The sequence below is a fragment of the Cibotium barometz genome, chromosome 3 (genome assembly GCF_041138505.1).
Source record: "Cibotium barometz isolate CiBa-2024 chromosome 3, ASM4113850v1, whole genome shotgun sequence".
Taxonomy (NCBI): Eukaryota; Viridiplantae; Streptophyta; class Polypodiopsida; order Cyatheales; family Cibotiaceae; genus Cibotium; species Cibotium barometz.
This window is the reverse complement of record NC_141048.1, coordinates 23411609-23436463: the sequence shown is the minus strand read 5'-3', so window position 1 is coordinate 23436463 and position 24855 is coordinate 23411609. Positions and strand designations below refer to the sequence as shown.

Here is a 24855-nt window from a genome sequence, read left to right as displayed (position 1 = left end):
GAAGTGAACCCAAAAATCAGTTACCTAACCGGCCAGAACCCTGATTTTACAGGGTATGCCTCTATGCAGATACAAGTTGTAGACGGGCAAGCACGTTGATGGCGAGGGAGCTGGAACCAATGCGCTGGTGTCGGTCTTCTCCAATCTTCAAGTTCTCCAAATCTCCAATGAGCTGCAAGCAGCACGTACGGCAAGTTGAAGACCGGGAGCTATTGGACGGTCCGGTCTACAGTGAGCACACGAGAGTTACTATTGGTGTCAAAGGCGGCAAGGCGACTGTGCAGATGGCACAAGGCTGGACCTTGGAGCTGTGACTATGCAGGTGGTGTCGACGTGGACAGACGACGAAGACGACGGTGGACAGACGACGGCACATGTGAAGAACCTCTTCGGTGATGGCGACTGCGAAGGCGACGGGATGGCACGGTGAGATCCCCGGTGACAAAGACGGACGGAGTCAGTAATGGAATGGTCTTGTTACCGGAGTTGGGGACCCAGAATCTCCAAAAAAATTAGCATGTGTCACATAAGCCCAAGGTGCGGCTGAGCGTCGCCTGCTGAGGTGCGAGCATCGCCCATGGGCGGGGGTAGTGGTGGAGCCCTCTGCACTATCACCGCCCGTGTTGGAGGCTGAAACGGGCGGCGAAGCTCTGAACTAGCAAATTGGCGGTGCTGGAGAACAGACGGAACTGTGGGCGACACCAATGACGGAAGTGCAGAAGGCAGGGAGGTGACTCCAGCTCTGATACCACTCTCAGGTTAGGGTTGCACACACACAGAAGCAAGCACATTCAAGAGAGATGGTGATTGATGCTCACAAAAAAAGATGGCATAGAATGTGTGGAGCAAGAGAGTTGACTCCACAATATCAAAATACAATAAATGTGATGTCCTTTCACACCTAATATCCAAGGGGAAAAACCCAAAGGGAGAAAAGTGCCCTACTACTCATATCATATGTGGCATAACTGAGCGACCAGCATAATTCGATATTTTTGGCATAACTCAGCAACCAACATATCACATGTTTGGCCGGTGCATAACTCGCTCAGCCACCAGCATCGAAGAGGCCAAGAATGTGACCCTCTGCACCGAACTTGACTCAACCCTTTTTGTAGCGGCACGCCTTCAACCCGCAGTGCCTGCCCAACCTCGTCCCCGCTCTTCCCAACCCAAACAATCTAAACCCTCCTGGAAATAATGATGATGAGATGGGTGGAGTCGAAGAGACTAAAGCTTTCGTACCCAAGGGATTAGGAATGTCCCAAAGCATGTCAAGGTTAGGATTGCTTGGAACAGCAATGTGGAGGCCAATTTACTTCTACCATGAAGGGCATGGTCACTGATGTGACTTTGCCGCCTAATAAGATCAGGAGTGGAGTATCCTCACAAAACTAAAACAACAATGTTGAGGAACATGCCAAGAAGGACCTGTACTCCTATGGCACTGTCGCAGATGTGCCTGCCATTGGGTTCAAGACTTTGGGCACTAAGGTTGTAGAGGAGGATTCACCAGCATGATGCAATCAAAACTCCCCCAGGCTAAGGAAGATGCTAAGGAGCATCTATCATGGTCCCTATCTCCGAGTGATTGCCAACATCAAGGAAGACTGAAAGACTAATGGTTCGAGTCGTCGGATTGGGAATCCGACCCACCGGGCATGCTAGGTTAGACCGTTCGGATAGCCGCGTAGGCCGGACAGCCCCGCAAACGGTACAAATATCGAGCCTTGAGCCGGAATGTCGTCTAGACATCAGATCCGTCGCACTTAAACACCAGTTAATTAGGTCATTATGTTTTGAATCATGCCTAGAGACCTTGTGGGTAATTACTACTAGATAACAGGATTCTCTTGTGGCCCATGATCCTCAATGTTCACCAAGGAACATTGATCTTATGGCTTACATGATGCTGGGGGGCTCATTATCCTCAATGTTCACCACTAGGAACACTCTAATGGCTTGCATGATGCTGGGGGGAAGAGGAAAGAATGAAGTTTTCATTGTGGCTCATGATCCTCAATGTTCACCACTAGGAACACTCTAATGGCTTGCATGATGGGAAGAAGGGAAGAATGCAAGGGTCAATGTGGGAACTTACCTCTAGCCGTCAAGAATGACCACTGCCTCTTATGGGAAAGTTAGATCACCTCACTTGCATCACTAATGTGGTGTCATTCCATTGATACTTTGTAAGAGTGGGCAAGGAGAAAATGAGGAGAGAGCTATGGAAGAGCTCTATCTCTACTCCAAAATGCTAGCTAGTGTGCTCACAATATGGAGAGAAGGAGAACAAGCCAACTACAAGTGAGAGGGGAGAGAGAAAGCAATAAGCAACAACATCAAGCAAAACACATAACACAATTTAATTGCATGCACATGAGAGAGAGGGAAAACACACACAACAAGAGCTCAAGATAAAACTCAGTTATGATAATGGGAAAGTGCCTTTTTTAATATTGAAACTAACTTATATACAAGCCTCTTATATACAAGCCTCTTATGTACAATGTCTGACCGCCCATGGAGCATCAAGGGGGCTCAAAAAGGTAGTGAAGCTATTCTTAGGCTTATGTATACACAAAAATCATTTTAACAATCATTACTCATGGCATAAGTTTGGCTAAATCCCAAAATTTTATATCATTTGAAGCACTTAACCTGGCTTGATTCCAAAATAGTGTGATTGCATGTATAAGAGTCTTGTTAACCAAATATTAAATCATAATGTATACATCTAAACGATTAGATAATTTCTAATTATGAGTTAAATACTTATGAAAAAAATCTTTTGCACATCATAAACTTATACATTAGACCTTGAAGAATCTTTTGCTAGTTTAGTTTCATGTCAAATGCTCAATCAAAATGGTTGCTAATGTAATGTAACGTCCTCACTTACCACCACTTGCTGTTGGTTGCTAATGTAATGTAGCATCCTCACTCACCACCACTTGTGCTAGTGAGGGAAAGCTAGAGAGTACATCCACAATCAAAAAGCTAAAGAGCACATCCACAATCACTTGTGCTAGTGAGGGAAAGCTATAGAGTACATCCACAATAAAAAAGCTAGAGAGCACATCCACAATCGAAATGAAGAAAGTTAGGTAGCACCAATAATCCACATTGGAAGTGGAAGTTAAAGTATGTGCAATTTCTATCATTCTGAGAGAGAGAGAGAGAGAGAGAGAGAGAGAGAGAGAGAGAGACTTAACGTCGACTTAGAGAGTTATACACCCAATCGACGGAGAGGAAGAGAGAGAGACGTATGTACATATATAGCCAACACCTGAGTTATATGGGCATGGATTCAAATGTTGATTTTAGGAAAAGAGTCACTTCTAAGTTGGCTCCTAAGTTCGTCGTAAGAATAGCCTTCGAAAATTTGTATTAAATTGAAACTCCCTAGACTGAGGCTGGAACACTCAACAGCAGTTGGGGCCAGAAGATCCAGCAGATCCAGCAGATTCGTCTGATATTACCAAGCGCTTCGTCTTCGTCAAGCCATCGACGGCCTGCCGCTTCTCCTGAGAATAAGTGGGGAACCAGAAATACATCAGATAAATTTGCACGCAAGAAATTAATTAATCACCATGCAGTGTCTACAGTACACTCATGATCGAGAGAAAAATAAATGTTTACATCTGCTAATTCCAGAGCTTTCACAGCTGCTGGTTGATCATCATCTGCTCTGCTTCTGAAGCTCTCGGGTTCAGGTCCGGCGGCTGCATTTCATCGATTAGAACTCCAGTATTGAATTTGCTGCAGGTGCTTAATACTTTCGCTAAACGATACTTTATCCAAGCATAACTATTAACATTGAAAGAATTGATGGACGCTAAGGCTGGCGCAATTATATTAAACATTATCATAAACGTCGATAATTATAACACACGGAGTGCAGTATTCGAATTATGACAAAAAGAAGACACAGCAATTCCACTGAGCTTGCCTGCTGCTGCTAATGTCGAAGGCGCCATTGCATGCGAGAGCAGGAGCGCAAGGAGGGCGAACGTTAGGGAGAAGGCTAGTCTCATTACGTAATCAGCTGAAACAACAGAAATTATGGTAATGCGGGATTAAGAGAGATCAACGGTGAAATCAACGTAATATTGGTAGGAAGAAGGAATGGTGGTCGAGTCCTACGGCCAGAAACCGAAGGCCTGACTTGTTGAGATGCCGGAACCGCACACGGCACGGCGCCGTCTCTTTTGACGAAGTCTCGCACCAACACGGTGACAAGACGACTCACAGCCCACAGGTCAACCAATCCTCGTTGTTGGTAAGCTATCGCTTCCTGCACGAGAAAGCTGTGGGGCTTTACGAACACCTCCTCCCAATTAATTTATTTTTCTTTTAAGTACAAAATTCTTGGTGGTGCATCATTTTTCCCCCTTTTTTTTTCTTTGGGAAGTTAACTTTTCATCAATCCTTAAGAGGAAATTGTAATTTTGAACAAGTTTTTTCTTTACACTGAAATCTAAATATAACTGAAACTTGAAAATTTTTTAGGAGGTGTTTTTCCTTCTAATTCCCTCAATTTGAGAAGGTCTTTTTAGAAATGAAGAAGTTCTAGGTTAAGGCAAACCTATCTTTTCCTGAATCCTATTTGAAACTATAAGTAATATGATGTGATGAATGAGTTCTCTCACTACAACAAAATGAGAGTTTAGCAAAATAGCAATGCTTTTATAACTAGAAGGATACAGAGCAGAGATGTCCGGCCCATTTTACTGCTATTTTCGCTACAACGGGTTCGCTGCTCACAGTAGCAAAAATAGTATTGTAGCTGCTTCGCAGCCTAATATCGCTGCTAGGCAACAAAATATCACTGCTATTTTCACTACTAATAAGTAGCGAATATACTGTATAGTAAAAAAAACTAGGGCTAACTCGAGAATTTGCACATGACTCCCCAGTCTCTCCTTCCTCTTTTTTTTCTAATATAGACACAGTTAAACTAACACAACTTCATGTCCTACTCATTGTCATGGACAAGTGTAATGTAAAACTTGACAAATTAAAAAAAAAGGACAATTGCAATTCATGGTTTTAGGAATGTCGAAATTCAATTACAATACTTGGCGGAATTACATAAGTGTATGATTCCAAAAAACTCATATACAAGATAAAACGTAATAAAAATCTATGGAGCTAGGGGCTCGATTGAGGGGGGCTACATCTCATGCATTGCGATTATTATTGTTCCTTTGCAGCTCTATCCCCTTCGCTTCTCACATTTCCATTGCTTCTTGCTTGGACATTTGTACCATCATTTCTAGTTACATGATCCTAAAACACAATAAAACTAACACAAGTGAAAATCAGTTAGAGGTTTATAATTTAGAAATGTACTTACTTGCCATGCTTGCCAAGCATGTCCTCCAGTAATAACAATATATCCTTCGTCTTGTACCCTTTCAAATAGAGCTTCCAAATCCCGTTGTAATGCAAAATCATATTCATCTTGCGTAGGGAGCGGTCCACTGCTTTAAGCTATAGATATACAAACATTAAATAAACATTTTAGAAAGTTGTTATTTAAGATAACCTTCTTTAATTAAGGTGAGATACAATTTGAGGCTAATATATACTTACAAATATTGTTGGGATATCGACTTCTCCTTCATGTGTAACATCGTGCCGCAAGTTATTTACCATCTATCCAAGAAAAAATATAAATACTTAAAACTCTTATGCATATGGCAAATGCATAAGGCTATCGGCATGCCTAGGTTGCTACCAGCATGCATTGGAAGAGCTACCAGCATGCATAGGTAGCTATCGGCATGCATTGGAAGCTACCAGCATATCTAGGTAGCTACCGGCATGCATAAGTAGCTACCAGCATGCCTAAGTAGCTACCGTATGCATAGATTGCTACCATCAAGTCTAGGAAGCTACCATCATGCCTAGGAAGCTACCAGCATGCCTAGGAAGCTACATGCATGCATTGGAAGCTAGGGCATGCATAGGAAGCTACCGGCATTCCTAGGTTGCTATCGACATGCCTAGGTTGCTACCGATATGCATTGGAAGCTACCGGCATGCCTAGGTTGCTATCGGCATGCCTTGGAAGCTTTTAGCATGCATTGGAAGCTACCGGTATGCCTAGGTTGCTATCGGCATGCATTGGTAGCTGGCATGCCTAGGTTGCTATCGACATGCATTGGAAGCTACTGGCATGCTACTAGCATGCATAGGTAGCTACTACCGGCATGCATTGGAAGCTATCGGCATAAAGCTTATGCCGATATCTATTGGCATGCATAGGTAGCTACCGGCACGCATTGGAAGCTATCGGCATAAAGCTTATGCATATGGCCATCTCTTGAGAGAAGCATAGCTCTCTAAAGGCTATCTATAGAGCATGGAAAAAATAACAATCCCTAATCTTAAAACCCTAAACTTACAAACCTTATAATATGTAAAAGCATAATAGAAAAGATTAATGGAGAGCTCTTAATTATGGAAAAATAAGAAGGAAAAATACTCGTAATGGTTAAGCTTCAATAAGAAGGGAAAAAGAAGAAAAGAAAAACTTAAAAGGGAGGAAAGAGAAAGGAAATACTCACAAGAAAGCTTTCATGGAAAGCTTGTTTTTGCATAGGAGATAAATGAAAAGAGTACCTTGCTTGAGCTTGAGCTTGAGGAGGATAGGGTAGGAGAGGTAGAAGTGATAGATAAGGTATAAATCTGCAAAAAAACTCACAGTACAAGTTTATTGTATAGATAAAACTACGCGACGTCAAAAGAAGTGGCAAACAAAGTGGGATATTTTTACAGTATAGCAACGTTTTTTCTCTGATATACATGCTGCTAGTGGACAACGGTATTTCGCTATTGATGAGCAGCGATATTTCACCGCACAAAGCACTGCTCTCAGCAACGTAAAAACGTTGCAGATACTTCTAATCGTTGAAAACCCCTGCTATTTTCCTTTCAAAAATGTTGTTGTGCTTCCGATGCGTTGTAGTGTCTATATCCCAAGGATATTACTAATGTTTAAATCGTTTTGTAATGAATCTTGGATTTTTAGAACCTCCTCCAATTTGTCATCTCGCTCTAATTTTTATCCCTCATAATTTGCTTTTTGCCTCTTCTTCTCCTTTAGACCATCAATGTTTCTCTCTCTCTCTCTCTCTCTCTCTCTCTCTCTCTCAATGCATGGTGGTGAGTGGCTGAGGTATTATTATATTAGCAACCATTTCTAATATATTAATCATTTGAAAAGAAAAAATTTCTTGAAGGTCTAATACCATGTACTAATACACAATTACGGCATAGCATATTCACAAAATAAAACTTCCATAAGTAATTAATCCATAGTTAAAAATTATCTAATATTCATTTAAATCCGTATGTTATTATTAGATAATATTTGATTATTTAAAATAAAAATTTCACAAGTATTCAATTAATAACTAGAAGTTATTTAAATACATACGTGGCTATTTAATATGTGTGCCTCACATTCTTCAAACTATGTGATAATTTATTTCTCCTTTTGTAGATGTTTATGTCATGAAATATAGAATGGTAATGTCTAGAAAAATAGAACGGTAATGTGTGCAATCCATCATAGAAAATTTAATGTTTTTTGCTCAACTTGCTCACTGATTGATGCATTTTAATTGATCTAATTTATAATGTTCAACATTTGGGCCTAGACTTTTTAAGAAAAATGGCACTATGTAGGTGTAACCCTAACCTCCATCAACCTAGATGTGGTCATTTTGTGACTTCAACTCAAAACTACTAGCATGGCACTCTTGACAAGTGGCAATGTGACCCTAGCCTGCTATACAAGACCTAGGACACTTTCCCATGGGAAAAGTTGGTGCTTCCATAGACACCTGTGGTGGTACTCTCAGCTAGGTCAATGGAGAAGTGATCGGGTTTGTGGTTGGGGGTTTGTCTGTCTTGTGGGGGAGGGACATTTAACCATTTTGTGCCCTCTTTGGCAACCTGTGATGATGGGTTCTCGTAGCCCTAAAGCCTCATAGTGATCAAAGGAAGGGTTGGTGGAGTTTCTTGGTACCTCCATGATGTCCACCATGTAAGATGTCAGGCCTTCTGCCACTTGGAGCTAGTCCAGTAGTTTCGACTCATCCCCATGAGGAGAACAAGGCCTTCTTCTTGCATAGGTCGCCAAGAGGTGGGCTTTGGAGAGTTTGAAGATGAAGTGGGGGCTACTATCACACCATGAATCCCTTGGTCCAAACCTTCCTCTAATTTTAGCTCCCTTCTTTCTTGGAACTGAATGGGATCTCTTGTTCCATGAAATTTGGTCTTCAACTTTGAGATGTGGATTGGATTGTTTTTTTCCAACTGTGAGCTTCTAGGTATTATGTTTACAGTGGCAATCCCCCTTCCCATTTCAAACACCATCCTAAGCATATCTTCTACATATTCACATGGTGGGGGGACTTAAGGAGGTCATTGCACGAAATGCTCTATTTCAGGGTATCAGATCTCTTTCCCTTCCTTTTGGGTTTGATTTGCGTATTTTCCAATGGCACATGTCCTCTATTGGCTTGGCTTTAAGGTTGCATGCTCACTACAGCTAAGGACACATTCTGTGGCTTCCCTTGTGGATCCCTTCGTGACAAGGTAGTCCCTGACACTAGCTCCTTACCCTTCACAATGTTCCATGTCCATCATCCAAATAGAAAAGAACTGGATTACGTGGAAATGGAGTCTTGTGAAGAGGGGGACTCCCATTTTGTGCATTGTGTGAGCTTACTATTAGGTGTATTGTGTAATGTGGTACAATAAAAGAGACATGTCTCGAGTCATTAACTACAGATGTTAGGTGGCTTATCGGTCATGATTTGCTTGGAATAAACCGAGCTTTCAGGTCAACACCAAAAGTTTGAAACATTGTGGCATTGGGCATGGTTTGACCATGGTTTTGTGGGACTGAACCTTGAGGTTACTAATCCTGTTCTTACTCCTTCACTGGAGCTGTGCCCAAAGATAGGAAAATTGACTACCTTCTTCATAAAATTTGAGGTGTTATTGAACAGAGCTAATTGCTGAATCCAGAGATTAAAGGACTATGGTGGCTCCTATATCCAGGGTTTTTTTCATTCCCTCCACTAACCTTTATGATTTGTTAGCTCATTTCTTTCCTAAGCTCCTCACTCATTTTTTTGATTATTTTTTGAATGATTTACATGCTTTTAAGCTATCGATTCAAACGATAAATGAAAAAGTATGAAATCTTGTAAAGTATCATTTCCACACTCTACACTCCCATATTTTATGTGTTTAGGCCCTCTTGGAGAAACCCATGCAGAAAACATGAGATGGAGCACCATATCTCAACCAAACAACATGTGATGTGGTGACAAAACTTTGTAAGTGTGGAGAAGGATATCCCCAACATACATGCAAAGTTTCATTGCCATAAAATGTTTTTCAGGCATGATAGGATCAAGAAAACCCATATTTTATGCCTTTCGGCCCTCTTGGATAAACCCACCTAGAATACGTGAGATAAAGCACCATATCTCGATTGAATCATGTTCGCTGGTGATTTTTTTTTTAATGTGGTGTGGAGAGGGGTACCCCCCCACACACTTATAAAGCTTGATCACCAACGAATGTCGTTCGAGCATGACGGGATCGAGAAAACCTATATTTTCTATGTTTGGGCCCTCGTTGGAGAAACTCGCATAGAAAACGTGAAATGAAACATTATATCTCGCCCAAATGACATTTGGTGGTGGTGAAAAAACTTTTCAATTGTGTGGAGAGGAGTATCCCCACACACGTACAAAGTTTGGTCACCATCAAATGTTGTTGGACAACATAATGGGATCAAGAAACCCCATAATTCTTGGAGAAACCCGTGTAGAAAATGTGAGATGGAGCACCATATCTTGCATGAACCATGTTTGATGGTAGCCAAAATTTGCATGTGTGTGGGGAGTACCCCTCTCCAAGCTTACAAATTTCGAGAAGCATTGGATGTCATTCGGGCAAGATATGGTGCTCCATCTCATTCGAGTTTCTCCAAGAGAGCCAAACACAAAAAATATGGGTTTTCTCGATCTCACCATACTCAAACGATATTCGATGATGATTGAATTTTTTTTGGGACTACCCTCTCCACATATTGAAAAGTTTTTCACCTTCGAGTTTCTCCAAGAGAGCCAAACACAAAAAATATGGATTTTCTCGATCTCACCATACTCGAACGATATTCGATGATGATTGAATTTTTTTTGGGACTACCCTCTCCATTGAACATGTTTTGGATGAGATATGTTGTTCCATCTCATGTTTTCTATAGGGTTTCTACAAGAGAGCCCAAGCATATAAAATATGGGTTTTCTCAATCTAGCCATGTTAAAAAAACATCTAATGGTGACCTCACTATGCACATGTGTGGGGTGTATCCCTCTCCACATACCAAACTTTGCAAGTGTGTGGAGGTATCCCTCTTTAGAAACTTGAAAAGTTTCATCATCAAGGGTCAGTTAGTCATGATGGGATTTAGTAGACCTATATTTTTGACATTTGGGCCCTCTTGGAGAAACCCGCATAAAAAAAAAGATGGAGCACTATATCTTGCTCGAGAACGACATCTGAGGTGACAAAACTTTGCTAGTGTGTGGGGAGGAGTATCCCCCACATTTACGAAGTCTAGAAAGCCCATATTTTGTGAGTTTGGACCCTCTTAGAAAGACCTGCATAGAAAACGTGAGATGGAGCACAATAACTCACGCGAACAACATATGATGGTGATCAAACTTTACAAGTGTGTGGGGAGGGATACCCTCCACACGCTTACAAATTTAGGTCACAATAATATGCCATTCAAGCATGACATGATTCAAAAAGCTCATATTTTTTACCTTTGGGCTCTTTTGGAGAAATTGGCATGGAAAACGTGAGATGGTGTACCATATCTCTCTTGAACATCTCTCTCGAACAATGTCTAATGGTGATGGAGCTTTGAAAGTGTATAGGGGGTACCCCTCTCCAAACACTTGCAAAGTCTCCTATTATCATACCTTTTCCATGAGATGGTGTACCATATCTCTCTTGAACATCTCTCTCGAACACTTGCATAGGTTTCCTTGATTTTTGATTTAGGACTAATTTATGCAAACATCCTGAGGAAATAAAAGAATTAATACTGCTTGAATCAATCAAAAGCTTAAATTGCTTACCTTGGTACTCTGCTGGAGTCTAGAGGACTAAGAATTGATGGTTATTCCCCTAATGCTCTTTTGGTGCATAGATCTGTCCTTTTTCTTCTTCCACTTCATCAGCTATAGTGGCTGCTCTAGCTGCTGCAGTCTGAGGTGGAACTCTCTCTCTCTTTGGTTGTTCCAATTCTGGGAGAGAGTTCGGAGACTGCTTTGCATGGAGGCTACAGGCTGAGCTGGCACTCTTCTGGGGTTACCTTGATTTTGGCACGGGGACCCCTAACTAGACTGGTACGAAGGAGTCTATCTCTAAATTCTGGGACCCTAGCTTCCTTGGCCCACAGAAGGAGATGGGCAATCCTTGAGCTGGTGCCCAGACATCCGAAGCACCTGTTCTCGCTTCAAAGCTCTTCCCTTTATATTCTTGAGAGAGAGAGAGTTCCTGAGAAAGTACTTTGAGGGAAAGGTCTTCCTTCATTCTTGAAGCTTCCCATCTCCAGATTTTGGTTGTTGGGACCTTGGGGTCTGTTTGGAGACGGAAAGTTGGAAGAACTTCCCGGTGTTTGAAATCTCTTGAAGGATGAGGGAGTTGGCTTTGGCGGGACTTTCACGACGATGAAGGCTTTGGCGAAGTCCTTTGCCGTTTTGACAGCTTCTGCCATGGATACTGGCTTGGCATTCTTGACCAGTGTGTCTAAGGATTCGTTCATTCCCCGAATGAAACGTGGCCATAAGTTGCTCTTCGTCTAGAGGTGGTGAATACTTTAATAGAAGAGCAAATGCCTGGTAATATTCTTCGATGGTTTTGCTCCCCTGATTTAGCTCTAGGAATTCATTTATTTTGGTTTCTAAAAACCAAGGGGGACAAAACCTCTTCCTTAAATAGGCTTTAAGATCGTTCTAGGACTGAGTATTCCTGTCTAGATGGTTGGTGTCACAATGGTTCCTCCATGCCACCCTGGCTGTTTCCACAATTTTCAGCCTGGCAAGAGCCATTTTTCTCCGCTCATTGTAGCCTGTGACATCAAAATACTCTTCCATAGCTTCCACCCATTTCTCCACAGCCTCGCCTAGGTTCTCCCCTTCTCCTTTGAAGGGTCCTGGCTAAGTTCTGTGAAGAGCCTTACGAATGTCAGGGTCAAGCTCTTCCTCTTCAGAGAGAGGGTCTGGCTCATGGCCACGGTTTCCTCGCCTCACGATTCTGCCAAAAACGATATATTATTAAAATTTTATTTTGATATCGTCCACGAGATCCTAAGACTTAAGAGGTTTGAAAAAATAATTTCTTAAACAAGATAAATGATCTTATTGGAGATCTATGACATACGTCCGGTAACAGATTTTGCTTTATCAGTTCGTCTATAAACAATCACTTATACAACAGGGAATTTTTCTCCACAAAATATTTCTTTATTTATATAAAAGTTGTAATAAGTACATAGAGCAGCTCGGCTCCAAAAGTCAAAATCTCCTCGGGAGACGCATAAGACGACGGTACTGGGATATAGCCATGCCCTGATACAAACATTCCCTTACTGCCAAGGGAGCTACTATCTTCTCCTTATAGGAATAAAGTGACTAAGGAGTCTGTAGATTTGGCATGAAGGTCTGAAATTCCGAGGCGTTGAGTGATATAAAATAACACCATGTATCACTTTCAGCTTTATCAGAATCATGGTCAATGAGAGATTCTGCCTCAGCATCGCATGCAGGTCGCAAGCAAGAGGCGTGGACATATTGCCCTGCAAACCGCTTATGTTGCCATCTCTCCGCTGGGTCAGGAAAATATAAATCCTCGAAATGGCCTACGAGTCTGGCTCGGCTCATTCGAGTTGTAGCGGAAGAGATGAGATGCTCGAAGGCGAACGATGTAGTCATGTCTTGTGATTGGGTGAGGTCGCGAACACCAGATAAGTGTGGAACTTCCATCTATAAAAACAATTTCTTTGATTAAAAATTATTATTAATGAAGCTTACGGAATGAAAATACTATATGTAAATGCTGTTTGTGAGTTTTTATCATAATTTTCTTATAAGAATTCATTTCTCCTTATTAGCTTTCAACAAAGCTCTGATACCAGCTGTGAGACCCCCCTCCGGGGGTGCTGGCGGCGGAAGTAGCATTGGCCTCCTACGTGGGGTGGGGATCCACACTCGGGGCCTCGCTCGCGGATGTCCGGATGAGAGACTAGCCCGACAGCTCCTCCGAAACCGAGCCTGAAAAAACTCCCCTCGCCTGGAAGGCACGGGCGATTCCACCATGGGAAAATCTTCTAACAGGGGAATTACTCTAACGAGTCAAAGTCTTAACTAGTTAAACTGATCTGACCAAACCTAAAGTCACATGGTCAGATCAAGAAGAGACTTGCACTTGGAAAATGGAATCATCGCTTTTTTCCTCCTTTAACGAGGCACAGTCCGCTGATCCCCTCCCACAGAACAAGGTCTTCTTAGGACTTAATCTAACTAATGTAACTAATCGCATCTTAATTATTTCACAGGAATCCTTCAATCCAGCCTAACCCCAACCGGTGAGCCAGCCTAACCCCAACCGTCCCATGGGTGAGCCAACCACCCAACCACTGTATTGGTGGGATTCCTTTATAAAGATTTGGTTATGTTTTACCCGAGTACCGAGGAAAAGAGTTCCCACGCCCCCTAGCCAGCATTTCATGCAAAAATTAAAGTAGGCATTCCACATACACACCCAATATGAAATTGCCATTTATAATAGATTCGGTTGTCTGTAAAACAATCCTTCAATAGAAATCAAAATATTGCCGATCATCATCCTCCAAAATTCTGAGTCCATTGTGTTACAAAATGTGTCCTCTGGACCCTCCGTTGAAGACCAGTTGGCTAACCAACGAGATCTAGTATCAAAATTTGATTCACAAAAATCTTTCCTTTTAGTCCATCAAAATCTTTCTCGACGCATGCATGGGTGTCCTAGAAACCGTGAGCCCATGCATCGCCTGGTCAGAACCCTCTAGGATCCTCCTTAGGTGTCCTAGCACTTCACTCAAGGACCGCTTCGTTGGTCCTCGCCCATCATACCGGAAGCGCACCATTTTAACTATACCGAGGTTGGTCAAGACCTCGGCAGGCTTTGCCGTAAGCGGTGTGCCTCGACGACTCCCCGCTACTATTGCAACGAACCTCCTCTTAGTAAAACACATGCCAAATGCTTCCTCTAGCATTCTGGTGTAAAACAGTTCTTTAAATGAAAACAGAGATTCTATGCAAGTAGAATTCCCAGTTTGAGATTCGTTCCACAAAACCCCTTTTTTCATAATTCCCAATTTCATAATGAGGATCCTTGATCTCTCATTAGGGCAATCTACCTATCATTTGATTGATTGTCCAACTAGATTCTTGGTGATTTTGGTTAAAGAAAAACTAGTTTAATTCAACGGTAGTCTATTCTTTGTATTTAGGAACTGGAATTGGTCACAAAGTTTTTGCTTGATTCAAAGCGAAAGATGGATAAGTAGGTTTATTGTCCGCCCCTCTCGTAGCGTAACCAAATTCATTCGGTTCAGTTCTAACAAGGATTCCCTTCAGATAATCATCTATTTTTGGGTAAATACCCATTTAGTGATTTAACCAAATAAAATATCTAAAGATATTCTTTCTACCACTTAATTTCTCGACCTTAATTCCCCAGGTAGAATTATGGTGGAAATTCAACTTTTGACACTAAAAATTAATTCAAATCCTTCTTTTCTTAAATATCATAAAAAATCTTCTTTTAACTAAATACCAATATCTATTTTTTTAATAAGCTTGAAATCCCTTTTTTTCTCATTTAATGAGTGCAATCCAAATATCATGGGAATTCCTCTTTTATCATAAATTAAATATATCTAAAATTTCTCTAAAAATATTCAATATTCCAAATATACCAAGAATTCTCTTTTTCCATTTAAACGATTGAATTCCAAATATGTTGGGAATTCCTCTTTTATCATTTAAATTTTTCCTATGCATAAAAATAAATTTAACTAAATTTTCTCTTAAAAATTAAATAAAAATATCCATTAATTTCATTATACTAAGAATTCCATTTTTCTCACTTAAATGATTGAATTCCAATTATGATGGAAATTTCTCTTTTATCATTTAAATTTTTCATGCATAAAAATAATTTATCTAAAATTCTTCTTTAATTGTAAATAAAATATCCATTATTTTGGTATTCCAATTTTTCTCTTTCTCCATTGGAATACATGAACCCCATTATCATGGGAATTCCTCTTTTATCATAAAAATGAAAGTACTAAAAATTTCTCTTTTTCTCTAATTAACTATTTATGCATAAACATAAAAATCATTTTTCCATGGATATGATGAGAATTATTCATTTAATATAGGATGACTAATCCTAGAATATGGTAGGAAAAGTCCTCTTTTCACATTATGCATAAAAATGATTTATGTGTTAATTTTCAAAAACTTTACCATAGCTTCGCTGCTATTACTGATAATTTTCAATAAATTTGGAAAGCATAAGATTTAATAATACAATATGATAGAATAACTATCATTTGGACCAATATCCAATTGATGGATTTAATCCCTAAGTTTATCACAATTTAAGTAACATAAAAGCATTAAAAAGCCACTTCTTTGGCCTCTAATTTGACTAGCATAGAGTTTACTTTTGGAATTAAGAATTGCTCCATGAGAAGCATCATTTGAATATAGAATTGGTCATAGAAATGACCATTCTTTGGGGGAGAGAGAGATATACATAAAAAACATCCTAAATTAAGTATAAATGTAAACTTTTGGTGATTAATCACTAAAATTCATTAGAGAGCTTCATTTGCATTGAAGAATCATTCAATTGAATACTTCTCAATCTTGAGAGGGGTTGAGAAGTGAAAAACATTTAGAAGATTAAGAAAAAAGACCATAAAGTCACACTTTACCTCTTGTTTTGCTTGATTCTCTAGTCTTAGGAGAGGCCCCCAACCAATCAATTGGTTAGTATGTTGAGGAAAGCTCCAAAGAAGGTTGAGGAGAGAGAGAGAAGCTCCAATTTCTCCAAATTGTAGAGGATTTTTAGAGGATAATAGAAAATATGCTTATTTTAGAGTAATACTGGCATGGTCTAGTTCATAGATGAAAATACAAAAGAATGAGGGTCTATTTATAGGTGAGGGAGGCCACTAACTGAGTCCAACTAAGTTCTAGAATTTTCCAGCTTCAGTTTGGCTGAATTTGAAAAAGATTTAGACCAGTTTGGCTCCTTTTTTTATTTGGTTTGATCTAGAAGAGAGGAGAGATAAAAATATCTTAATATTTTTGAGTTTAAAACTCCTTCACATGTGTGAAATAGGCACCTCCTTGAAGGCTTCCCCCTCCTTACCAAGGTGTCAAAAATGAATGATTACTCCAAAATATCTTTTTTTTTTAGTAATATCTCATAATTTTTAACTAATAGCTTCCATCCAAGACTTAGGACACTCTCCCACTCAAAAAGTTGGTGTGTCCTCAGACACCTGTGGTGGTGCTTTCTACCGAGTCAGTGGGTTAGTGGTCGGGGTTAGTGTTGGGGGCTTGTCAGCCTTGTGGGAAAGACATTTGACTATCTTGCACCCCCTGTGGCAACCCGTGTGACTAGTTCTCCTAGGCCTATTGTCTCATACTACTCAAAGGAATGGGTGGTGGAGCCGTTTGGGACCTCTGTGATGTCCACCATGTAGGATGTCAGGACTTCCTTTGCCTAGAGCCAATCAAGGAGTTCTTACTCATCACCATGGAGAACAAGAACTTCTTCTTTCTTAGGCCAAGAAGTGAGCGACTAAGAGTGGGAAGAAGAAATTGGAGCTACTGTGGCACCACCACGGATTTCTTGGTCTAGACCTTCCTCCAATTTAAGTTCTTGTAGGCCATGTTGTTGAGGCATCCACAATCAGTTAGAGCCCCAATCATGTAGAACACCTATACTTCTAAGCCATGGGGATGAGCAATCAGTAATGAGTACCCCCAACCAGGTAGAACACATGTACTCCTAAGCCATAGACAACCCAGAGTAATGAGTAGGCCCCTTAGACTTCACGAAACCGAATCACCACAAAGTCGAGTAGGAATGGAATCCCCTGGATTACTAGAGTGCCACCTTTTATTAGGCCGATAGGGGTCACCTCCCGTTGGTCGGCCATCTAAATAGAGAAGTTGGCTGGCCACGTCACCTTGAGATCTACCGCATGGAGAGTGAATTCTGGCATGAGGTTCACCCCAGAGCCACCATTTTGATGATTGCCCTAGAAAGTGGGGTTTTGCGAATCCCCATAGAGAGGTAGAGACTCCGATAGTCTATAAAAGGAAGGATTGGTATGGCTAATACCCATGCAATTGGAAACACTAGAGGGGAGGGGAAACCCACCATACTGTGTGAGGAAAAAAGAGACCGCAGGACCAAATATACAAGAGATCAGAGCAAATCACATAGCATGCAATGAGGATGTATATATAAATGATAAAATCTAGTACAAGAGCTCTATGTGAGACTCCGAAGGTGTAAGATTCCTCCCTCAAGCTTTTGAGGTGTATAGGTGTAAGAATGTCCCCTTCTGATCTTGTAATTATTCCCCTCTCTGAAATAGAAGAAAGATCCTATTTTACCTTGTTTTGGCCTGGTGGAGAGAGAAAATGTCTAGTGAGAGGTAATCCAAAATTTAGATATTTTTGGATATAAAAATCCTCCTAGTGTCTAAAATGGTTTCCCCTGAAACAGAAATTCAAAAAGAACTTTCCAATGTGCATTTGAATTAATTGAAAATATGTATAAAGGACCTTAGCCTAAGGGTCAAGATTTTTTAAAAATTTTAGATTATGGTCCAATTAAGGTTCCTATGGAACCAATAAGATTAATCCAAGTGTGGGGAGGAGATAAATCCAATGAATAAAAGAAAATACCCCAAAAATGAGTAAATGCCCACATAAGATGAAGAGTTGACTGAGTACAAGGTTTATTAGTTAAAAACTATGAGATATTACTAAAAAAATGAGATATTTTGGTATAATGATACCTTTTTGACACCTTGGTAAGGAGAAGGGGGGACTTCAAGGAGGCGTCTATTTCACACATGTGGTGGAGTTTTTAATACTATCATAATTACATTACTAAGTCTTATTATAACGTGAAAAGAAGACTTCCTACCATATTCTAGGATTGAATATCCTAGGCTAAAAGAATGATTTTCATCACATTCAATGGAAAACTAATTTTTAAGATTTATGTATAATTAAATAATTAAGAAAAGAGAAAATTATGATAATTTTATTTGAATAATAAAAGAGAAATTCCCATGACATTTGAAATTCAATCATTTAAATAGAAAGAGTGGAATTCTTAGCATATTGGAATTAATAGATATTTTATTTAAATTCAAAGAGAAATTTTAGATAAATTTATTTTATGCATGAGAAATATTTAAATGATAAAAGAGAAATTTCCATGAAATTTGAAATTCAATCATTTAAATAGTAAAAGTGAAATTCTTAGCATATTGAAATTAATGGATATTTTTATATTAAAGAAAAGAGAAATTTTAGATAAATTTCTTTGATGATAAAAGAGGAATTCCCATGCCATTCAGAATTCAAGCAATTAAATGTAAAAAGAGGAATTCCCATGATATTTAAGATCCAAGAAATTAAATGGAAAAAAGAGAATCTTTTAGTATACTTCAATTTATGAATATTTATCAAAAGTGGAAATATGGGTAGAATTGATTTTTGTAAATCCCATGAATTCTTTTATTCAAAAGAGGAATATTGAATATAATTCATTTGATAAATTGAGAAAGAATATGGAAATAGTCGTCGAGAAAAAGAAAATTTATCTAAGCCAAACGAAGAAAAAGTCCCATTATCGGTATCGAAGTAGGAAAAGCTACTAAATGGAAATAAGATGTGAATGGGATGCGATAAGATGTGAATAGATGTGATAAGATGTAAATAGGATGTGATAGGATGTGAATAGATGTGATAAGATGTAAATGGAATGTGATAGGATGTAAATAGATGTAAATGGGATGTGATAGGATGTGAATAGATGTAAATGGGATGAGATAAAATGTGAATGGGATGTGATAAGATGTGAATAGATATGATAAGATGTAAATGGGATGTGATAGGATATGAATAGATGTAAATAGGATGCGATAGGATGTGAATGGATGTGATAAGATGTGAGTGGGATGTGATAGGATGTGGTGTGATGAAAATGAATGTGGATGAGATGTGAAGTAAATGGATGTGGATGTGAATGATGAGATGAGAATGAGATGAGAGGATATGTGAAAGGGTGAGATTGGAAGTAAATGGATGTGGATGTGTATGTGAAAGAATGTGATGTAAATGGATGTGGATGTGTATGTGAAAGAATGTAATGTAAAGGGAGGTGGATGTGAAAGTGATGTGGATGTGGATGAGATGTGATGTGCTGAAAAGAGATGTGGATGTGAATGTGATGTGGATGTGGATGAGATGTGATGTGATGTAAGGGGATGTGGATGTGGATGAGATGTGATGTAATGTAAAGAGATATGGATGTGAATGTGATGTGGATGTGATGTGGATGTGGATGAGATGTGATGTGATGTAAAGAGATATGGATGAGATGTGATGTGATGTAAAGAGATATGGATGAAATGTGATGTGATGTGAATATATGTGGATGTGAAGTGATATAGTCGTGCATGTGAATGATTGGATGGATGTGGATGAATGAGATGGGATGTGTATGAATGAGATATGATGTGGATGTGATGTAAAGTGGATGGAATGAATGAGATATGATGTGGACGTGATGTAATGTGGATAGAATGTATGTGATGGAATGGGGATACAATGAATGTGATGAATGTGAATGGATGTGATGTGAAATGGAATGTTAATGGATACAATGAATGTGATGGAATGGGGATACAATGGATGTGATGTGAGTCGAAATAAGTGTTAATGGGTGAGATGTGATGTGAAATGGATGTGATGTGAGATGATGTAAATTGGGATAGATGTGAATGGATGAGATGTGATGGGATGTGAATCAGGAAAGATTTGAATGAATGAGATGTGAGGTGAAATGGATGTGATGTGATGTGGATCAGGGTAGATATGAATGGATGAGATGTGGATATGGGTAGATGCGAGTGGATGAGATGTGATGAGTATAAATGTGGAAATATATGATGAAATGAAAAATGATGTGATTGGATGAGAATGGATGAGAACGATGGGAATACATATGATTGGACTTGGATTAAGTAATGTGGATTGATGTGGAATAATGTGGAAAGACGAGAGTTTGTTAAACTGTATTTAATTTTATGACTTATTTTTAAATGACTGTTTTATGTCAAGAATGCTGGGGAAGCATTTTGACCGTCTTGTGAATGAGGTAGGGGAGACCTAAGTGATAAAGTTTCCAATAGTTGATGGAGAGTCAACGGAAGACGTCTCGTGTAGCACGGTCGACCGAGGTCTTGACCAGCCTCGGTTTGATTTAAATGGTGAGCTTCCGGTACGGTGGATGAGGGACCAAGGAAGCGGCCTATGAGTGAAGCACTAGGTGACTATGAAGGATCCTAGAGGGTGCTGACCATACGGTGCTCGGGCTCTGGGTCATCAAAGATACCCACGCATGCATCGAGGAAGATATCAGAACAAGGGGTAAGAGTTGTTTTCTGAATTCGGGCATAGATCTGGTTGATTGACCTTGCTAGTCCTCAACGGATGAGTCCATGGATCTTTTATATGGATCTATTGGTTGATCTTGCTGATCTTCAACTGAGAGTCCATCTGGATTTTTATAAGTGAATGTATTACTGGGTACATGAGCTAGGAACTATTGAAAAGGCCCCTGAGTGGACAGGTGGTGTTGAGCGTTCTAGTGCCAAACAATGATGCATAAGTACATCGATGAAGGAATGATTGGAAATTAGAATTCAACTGGATATTTTGGAGTATTATGATAAGTGATACTATGGTTTCATTAAAATATTGCTTTAAAGATAGTTGAATCTGTGAAAAAGGCAACTTCATATTGGGTGTGTAAGTGGTGTGACTATCTTGAAGTTTGCATGAAAGTGCCGCCTAGGGGGCCTGGGAAATCTTTTCCCTGGTACCCAAGACAAAACCTAACTAAATTCCTAATTGGATCCCATCACTACAGTGGTTGGCTGACCCATGGGACTACAGCGGTTGGCTGACCCATGGGACTAGATGGGGCTAGGCTAGACTGATGGATCCCTAAAATCAGACTCAATTCTGTTATGGTACGATAGATGAAGTAAATCCCGGACAGTCCTTGTTCTATGGAAAAGAATCAACGGCTGTGTCTCTCGATGAGGAAAAAAGCGTTGGTCTCTATGATCCAAGTGGTGCAAGTCTTTTCCTTGATCTGACCATGTGACTACAGGTTCGGTCGGACCAGTTTGGTTAGTGATAACCTTGACTACGTTAGAATAAAAATATCCTGGAGAAATAGCCCGTGCGAGGAAAGTTTTTTCGGGTTCGGTTTTGGAAGAATCGAGGAATTAGTCTCTTGTCTGAATATCCGTGGGCCCCGAGTGAGAGGCTTTGTCCCGTGCAAGAAGTGCTACTTTTGCTGCTGCTAGCACCCCTGAATTCATTGTGCGGAGGGGGCAGGGATCTTTCAGAAGGAGTAGAGAGGGCTATTGTAACAGTACCAAAGTAGGCCTGACGTAAGCACCGATATATGCCTGATGTAAGGCGCTGATATAAATGTTGAGATATCGAGCTCATCTAGTGAGGTGATGGACATTGATGACCAGCCTGGTCCCCCTCACACTTACACCATTGGCATGGTTGGTGAGATCATGGGTGATATGCGGCCAGTGGGATGACAGGCTATGTGGTGACAGCCATTCTAGAGACTGGCATAGCTATAGCGCCAGCTCATTTAGTTAGGTTCACACTATAGAGAACCCTAGTATGTATTTGGTTGAGTATCTTTTCATATTGTGTGTACTCTTATCTTTGTATATGGTGTGTTGAGTATCTTTTCATATTGTGTGTACTCTTATCTTTGTATATGGTGTGTTGAGTGTTGTGTGAAGAAGAAGATTTTCAGCCTCTCACCTTGTGTGTTCTCTTTTAGGGTTTTGTGAGTGTGTGTGTGCTTGCAAGAGCTCAAGCTCTCTTCTCCCCTGCATCTTTTCAGTAAATGCTAAAGTACTCTGTATATGAAGAAACGTTGAGGTCAGCCTGATGGTGTGCTGAAGTAAATGCAGAAGTATACCTGATGATGAAATGCTGAGATCAGCCCTGATGTAGGTGATGGAAAAACGTTGTACACAGTCTTGATGTAGGAAATGAGTCCAACAGAAGAGAATGCAAGTTGCACCTATCATAGGCGGCTTGCACCAGCAGCAGCAACCGCAGAGGTACACGCTAATGGTGAACCAGATGTAGGCAACCAACAGAGGAGGTGCTTGTTCTTGTATTTGCAGAATAAAGATGCGCTTCATATATATAGGTAGAGTGGGTACTGGTCGGTCAAGAGAGGCTGTCGGCTAGCAAATAAAGGTAAAGTAATATGACCAAATAGCCCTTTTGGCTATATTTTCATACACCCCCTCTCAGACCAAAAGGGGATCATGAGAGAAGATGAGGGGAAAAAAAACTTTGGTTGTCAAAGATGAAGATCATGTGCTTTGAGATCGGAATAGAGGCTTCTGAGTTTGGGAGGTACTAGAATTATGCCACAATGCAAGAGGTTTTCACATGCATGAACACCCATTTTGGGTTTTCATTCACACATGCACCCCAAACACAAAAAACATAATGCTATGCATAGGGAGTGTAAGATGGGAAAAAAATGCAATGTAGTGAGTTTTCACATGAGCCGTGTCCTCATGGGGTTTTCACTAACTCATGTGCTCAATACAATGATGATAAAAAATGTGTAAAAAATGTGAAAGGAGAGGGAGGTCCCCCTCTCAATATGCGGAGGGTGATGGTGGAGGACCGATGCTGATCCGTTCGCGAGAGCGAAGACGCTTGAGGATGGGCCGGTCATCCCGGACTTTGTAAGGATGTCTACATGGTTGTCCGCCCATAGGAATGTGTTGGAGTCGGACGGTCAACCTATTCCCTGGTAAAATGAAAATGGACACCCACATGCTTGCTACGGTTAGAAAAAATAGGATTACCAGCAAGGGCAATCGTACTCTAACTGTCAACGAAGATGATAGAAGCGGTGTCAATGGGAACGTGCATCTCCGTAAGAAGCTTTGAAGATACATACCGTGAGTGGTGGCGTCATAGAGGGTCTAGTATTCGGCCTCAGTGGAAAAGGATGCAATGGTATCCTGCTTTTTGCTAGACCAAGAGAACGGGGCAAATCCGAGTGAGTACAAATAACCACATAAGGACGTCAGGAATCGAAATCACTAGCCCAATCGGAGTTCGTGTAACCACACAGGGTGATCCCACAACTCTAGTGAAGTCCATACAAATAGGTACCTACTACTAGATAGTGAACAACCCTCATGTTGCTGAACTCTAATGTGGCCCCTTAGGAGCAATGAAATACTAACTTAAAATGGATGTGCGATAGGAAATATCAAGACAAGAATTTGTGAGCCAAATAAGTTTCCCAATTGGAGGTAGGCTTGCTCTTCATGTGGAGGTGAGTCCACTTTCTTTGATAGTTTGATGGTGGGATCCAATGGAGTAGCCACAAGGGTAGCACCATCAGGAAAGTAGGAAGTAATGAGTTGGAGACAGTACCTTTATTCGGACACAAAAATACCATTAGAATGTTGGGCCAGTCATCTCAAAAGTTTGTCTGAGCCATGATATCAGTCATTTGGCTTGATGTGAACCATAAATAATGAGGTCATTGACATACAACACTATGTAGCAAACCATCCCCTAATTAGTGTGAATATAGATATTGGGGTCACAGTGAGATGGTTGAAAACCTTGGCTACGAAAAAAGTTGTCGATGTGATGATACCACGCTCAGGGGGATCGCTTAAGCCCATAAAGAGCTTTATGCAAGAGAAAGACTTTGTCCTCAAAACTGGGGAGCAAGAAGCACGGAGGATGGTCAACATAGACCTTGTCTTTGAGAATGCCATTTAAAAAAGCTCTCTTAAATCCATCTGATAGACTGGCCATTTGTGGTGAGTAGCTAGATTGAGTAAAAGACGGATTGTCGTCATTCAAGAGTAGTGGGGGAAAAGGTCTCATCGAAATCAATTCCTTCTTTTTGGCGAAAGCCTTGCACAAAAAGCTGGGCTTTGTATTTGTCCAAGGTACCATCGGCTTTAAATTTGGTGCGGAAGATCCATTTGGTTCCAATGACCTTCTTGATGAGGGCGATCCACAAGGAACCACGTGCCATTACGGTCAATGCTTTCAAGTTCTAGCTCCATAGCTTGTTTCTAGGATGGAAGTTTGATCACAATGTTGGCTCATCATGCGCCACATAGTCTATAGAAAAGACAAAGGCAAATGAGGCACGAGGAGCAATCCTAGTGGACCGATGAGGACCATCCAAAGGGGTATCATGGGGAAGCATGCCAAAATCATGCATGGTCTATTGATACCAACAAGGTAAAGGCCCCTGGCGGGAGGAGGAAGCCTCCTCAAGAGGTGAAGTTGTAGGTGAATCTAATGGGGTTCATGTGGCACAGTCTGAGATTCT

General features: G+C 40.5%; 1 long non-coding RNA gene across 1 annotated transcript; it reads right to left on the bottom strand.

The window, feature by feature from the left end:
• Window positions 1-2837: 2837 nt before the first annotated feature.
• LOC147639852 (uncharacterized) lies at window positions 2838-4237 on the bottom strand. Its single transcript, XR_015269568.1, has 4 exons — window positions 4147-4237; window positions 3953-4048; window positions 3643-3725; window positions 2838-3527 (listed from the first exon to the last, which is right to left on the bottom strand). It is a non-coding gene; the product is annotated as an uncharacterized LOC147639852 (long non-coding RNA).
• Between the last annotated feature and the right edge of the window lie 20618 nt (window positions 4238-24855).